The 5,256-nt window shown below is 39.3% G+C and overlaps 1 protein-coding gene across 4 annotated transcripts in view; it reads right to left on the reverse strand.

Moving 5' to 3' along the window:
* Window positions 1–972: 972 nt before the first annotated feature.
* Window positions 973–5,256, reverse strand: part of LOC114149808 (stonustoxin subunit alpha-like) — a 63,948-nt gene continuing 59,664 nt past the window's right edge. For 2 of the 4 annotated variants that reach the window (XR_003596590.1, XR_003596585.1), the window contains one exon: window positions 973–1,129. The gene's annotated coding sequence lies outside the window, so the exon portion shown is untranslated. Of the gene's footprint in view, window positions 1,130–1,278; window positions 1,835–3,465; window positions 3,469–5,256 lie in introns of those variants that run through there. The other 2 variants (XR_003596588.1, XR_003596587.1) reach the window with 2 other exon arrangements.

The raw sequence follows: 5,256 nt of genomic DNA on the forward strand, positions 1-5,256 counted from the left end.
TGAAGATTTTCTCACTTTAGGCTTCAAAGCATTGACCTCTGACCTTCATGGGATGGGAATGTTTGACTTTAAATCAGGACTTTCTGAAAGGCAAGTTGATGAAAAAATCTTTTTAATGTAAATATTTAAATTTGACCAGGAAAAGAACAGAATGAGCAGCAAATGAACCAAATGCAGAAAAAAATGTTTTTTATCTTCTCTAAAACACATGAAGAAAAACTGCAGCAAATTTACAAATGGAAGATTTAATATTCAAATCTGACATGTTTAGAAAAATAGGAGCCGATAGAAACAGAAAATGTTCAGTGATTGAGAAAAACTGATCAACATTTCAATGAAATCTGATGAATGAAAGGAAAAAATAAGAGAAACAACATCTTGATATTCAGTGTGAAGCTTTGACTGGAAACAAACAGAAAACATGAGGATCCTGGAATATTCCTGGAATAATCCTGGAATAATCCCAGCTTCCATCTTTTTAGGACTGGAAGAATAAAAGTTTCCAAGGATTCAATCAAATTGTTTCATCAAGAAACAGATTGTAGAGACTGAACTATCTGTTCAACAGTGAGAGAGTTTCTCTGACAGGAGGAAAATCTTTAGACTCTTTAGACTCAAATCAGCACAGAAACACTGAGGAACCGACCTGAGCCACGAACCCAAAAGGAACAGAGGTTCAGTGAATGTGGTGTTGAAGGTGGAGGAGGATCAGTGAGTCAGAGGAAACTCTGTAGAAGGACAGAATGCCAGCAGGACAGTCCACATACACTGCTACTCTGTTAGAACAGAGGAGGAAGAGAACGAGTTTCTATGTCATTGTGCCAGACAGAGTAACCAACATCAGAGCAGCTCAGACTCCAGGAATGATCATTATCCAAACCAACAGTCTCTACTGTTCCTTTCCTCCTGATTCTTCTGTAACTCACTGATATATAACTTCCTCTCCACTCAACCTCCCAGTAACAGCGACCAGTCAACCAGTTCTACACAGCAGCTGATGATAACAATCAAATCTGTCTGGATGATCAGGATATGACTGAAGCTCCTTCACATATGTCACCTTCCTGTGTCTTCAGACAGTTTGAGTTTCTGTTCACTGTGTTTGTGTCGATGGTGAGTTGACAGGAATCTGATGGAGAGAACAAACACAATCCAGCTGCAGTTATTGATCATTTATTGACACTTTGATGATGACTCCTGAATGAGTGATGTGACAGTTTGAAGATGGTTGAATGTGAGCTGCTTTGTTGTCATGAATCAGATGAAAAACACACTTACACTTCCTCACACCTGGTGTCAAGAATGGGACTCCAGCAGGCTCCACCCTGAAAGGAGGAGGGGGGTCAGACCATCAGTCTCTTTCAGCAGCAAACATGGACATTACATGTCTCTCAGACACACATTGTCCTCCACTGAGACAGGAACAGTCCAACATTTGGATTGCAAACTGCAGTGGATGTAGGAAGGACAGTTGGTGCTGCTGCAGCACAACTCATTTCTCCAAACACAGGAAAAGCTCCAACAGAGAGGAGAAAGGAAATCCCTCAGTAACAACCTGAAGAAACTCACTGAAGCCTAAAAGGACATCAGGAAACTAAGGAAACATTTCTGGAAGCTCAACCTGATTTAATAATCAGCATTAAAATACAATCAATCTAAACTCTGACACAACACCTGGATACCTGTTCCATCCACACTCCCACACACAGATGAAGGAATGAAACACTAAACAGCCCTGCTGCTGAAAACCTGCTGTGGCCTCACTGTAATATCCAGAAATACAAACATTAAAAAGGAGAAGCTGCATCACATTCAACAAAGAGTTCAACAAGAATCAGATTTGATCTCTGAGCTCAGACTCACAAACCAGGGAGAGGCTTCCATCATCACACACCTCTGACAAACACCTCCAACCTTTCAGCACTTCCTCTACCAACCAACACCACCAGGTGGCGCTGCTGCACACATTTACAATGAGACCAAGAAGAAGAAGCAGCATCCTGAATCCAGCAGCTGCAGTAATGGCTTGTGAAAGTGTCCAAGGAGCATCTGGAACCAGAACCAGCAGATCCAACAGTCCAGAGAGTCTTTGTTTGCATCTTTCCTCTCAGATTTCCAAGCTGCTCTGAGAGGGAAATGACATCATCGTTCTACTGATGATGTCACGCTCTGATGTCACTGATCAGGAGCTGCTGGACTTGTACATTTCCAGCATGGAGGACAGAGAAGATCTCAGCTCTGATGAGGAGCTGGCCTGCCTTCAAACTGATTCAGGGTCAAAGAAATATTTCCAGATGAAGTCAGACTAAAATGTTGGATTGTCCTGCTGTTGCAATCAGAGGCCAAGAAGAAGCTTATAAGAAGAAGAATAAATTATTGACCTGAACTGGTTCTAAAGGTCTGGATGGTAAAAACATCCATTGTTTTTATGTCTCATTAGTTTCCAGAAAGAGTTGAAATGTTTCAGAAGCTTTTATCCAGCAGCTCAGTAAAGATCTCTCCTCTTTCCAACCTGATTTAGTCCATGAAGCAGAACATCTCTGCTGCTGCAGCAACAGGAGGAAACTTCTCCAGCTCTCAACTTCTACACTCTGACTGCTTGGAAACAGATCAGGGAGGAACAGCCTTTTCTCCAGGCTGCCTCCTCCTGACTCTAGCGCCACCTACTGGCTGCTCACCAGAGGTGGAGAAAGAACTCAAACAATGTACTGAAGTAAAAGTACAAATAAACAGACAAAAATGTTCTCTAGTAAAAGAACCACATTAACATTTTTACTTGATTAAGTATTTAAAATATTTAAATTATTAAAAGTAAAAGTACTTGCTGAATGTTTTACCTAATGGTTAATACAATATCATTAAGTGTACCGATCACATTAATTGTACTACATCAGTAATGAGCCATTTAAAGCTGCAGATAAATCATGTTTTTTGTGTTTACTCTCTGTGACAGTTTAGATTTAGATTTGTGATTCTATGCATCAGAATATCAGGATGACCTGCGTCTCTCTAACAGTCCTTAACTACAATCATTTTCAGTAAATTAGAATATTTATAAAATGTATTTCAGTAACTCGGCTCACAAGTTAAACACATCATACAGATTAATTCCCCACAAACTGTTTTAAAGCTTTTATTTATAAATTATCATGATTTGTTGCTTACTGTCATGATCTGTGTTCATTTTGAGTCTCTGTCCTGTCCTCCCTTTGATGATTCCCAGGTGTGTCTCATTCCCCGATTACCTTCTGTGTATTTAGTGTCACTTGTGTCTCTGTTGGGTCCTCGTCTCACCTGGCTTCCTGTTCCCTATAGTCTGTGTGCCCAGTCTCTCGTCTCATCCTTCATGTACCGGTTGCTACCGGCGTCCAGCCCAGGCTCCGCCCGGCCGTGCTGCCCGGCTTTTGGATTTGGTGGACTGAGTAATTTTTGGACATTTTTCATTAAAAACATTTATTTCTTCACATCCTGGGTCTCCCGCCTGCTGCCTTCACTACCTCACACACGTTTCCTGACACTTACAGTTAATGAAAACATGACATTTCTGATCAGATTACAGACCAATAAAAAACCTTAATGTAGAAATTTGGGTCTGATGAAAAATATGTTTAATATCTGCTTAAATTGTTTTAAAATCCTACCAACGAGCCTCATGGGAACCAATATTCTAATTTATTGAATATGACTGTAAATGTAAATATGAGATGGAGATTATTCACATTAATTCAGTAACCAGGATGTGGAGGAGTTTAACGTTACTGGGACATTCATGGCAGGAGACGCTGCGCTCCATGCGCCCCGACCGCAGTAATCAATGTTACTGCCAGTTCAGCTGCTTACAACTATTTAATTGTTTTATTTATTGCAGTCGATTTAAACTAGAAGCTGGTAAGATTACATAAAACTTCTCTAACCTAAATCAGTTTAACACCCAAAACTCAGACAGCGTTTAGCAGCTTAACTTTCCTCGATATGTTTTTCAGATTTGATGGTGAATTTTTGAAAGCTAGCAGTTCATGATATCAGGGAGGCAAAGGCAGCACCAGAATCATTGATTACTTTCAAACTAAAGAACAAATCAAAAAGAGCAAAGCGACTTGGATGTAACTTGTAACGCAACGCTTTATAGAAATGTAGTGAAGTAGAAAGTACAGATACTGTAAAATGTAGTGGAGTAAAAGTTCCCACCATTAAATCTACTTACGTACAGAAACATGAAAAATGTCCTTAAGTTCAGTAACAAAGTTCTTGTCCCAACAACCAGGATCAGGTGAAGGACCTCTGCAGTCCCATGATGCTTCCTCTCCCTCTTCTAAACCATCTGATGGGCTGATATCATCCCTCTACTTTATCAATAAAATGTTATTTTTCCATAGGCAGAGGAACCGGGGGACGTATCACCCCCCCAATACTGGTGACAGTCACATTCGTCTCACCTAATAATTTCACCGAAGTTGCGAAGAATTTTGAAATCTTCCACTCACTCGCGTGCTTTTATTTTGAAGGCCCCCCTTTAAGGCTCAGAGGGCTTAAAGGCAACAGGAGTCAGAAACTCCATGTGAAAGAGGTAAACAGCCTGTCAGGAATGTTGCCATGAACATTGTTTGTTTATAATATCTTGCTGTCACTTTACTTTCACATGTATAACGAAATATTTTTGGTTAAACCGTTTTAATTCTGGAATACTCACAGTTCAAAATGTTACTACTAACTTTGTCTAAAAGTTAGTTACTCTAGTCACAATGTTTTACTTCATCACAATGAGGCTGAAACAGCAGCAAAATTAGCCTTTAGCAACGGCTACACAACACCTGATCATACTGACCACTTAACATGTTAATTATATTATATTATATATATTATATTATATTATATATATTATTATATTATGTTATATTATATTATATGATGTTATATTATTTATTTATTTTCTATTCTATTTATCTTATATTCTATTATGTTCTCTTCTTTATTTCTATTTCTTCTATTTGTTCTCTTCTCTTCTCTTCTCTCCTCTTCTCTTCTGTTCTCTACTCTTTCTTCTGTTTCTCTTCTCTTCTCTTCTCCTCTTCTCTTCTCTTCTCTCTTCTCTTCTCTTCTCTTCTCTCTTCTCTTCTCTTCTCTCTCTCTTCTTCTCTTCTCTTCTATTCTCTTCTCTTCTCTTCTTTCTTTCAGGAGGATGGCGGTGCCGCTGATGTTGAAGAAAAGCGAAGAAGCTCTGGTGAGTCTTCATTTAGTTTATTGGAATATGTATTA

Source organism: Xiphophorus couchianus, chromosome 8, assembly GCF_001444195.1.
Source record: "Xiphophorus couchianus chromosome 8, X_couchianus-1.0, whole genome shotgun sequence".
In the NCBI taxonomy this organism is placed as follows: Eukaryota; Metazoa; Chordata; class Actinopteri; order Cyprinodontiformes; family Poeciliidae; genus Xiphophorus; species Xiphophorus couchianus.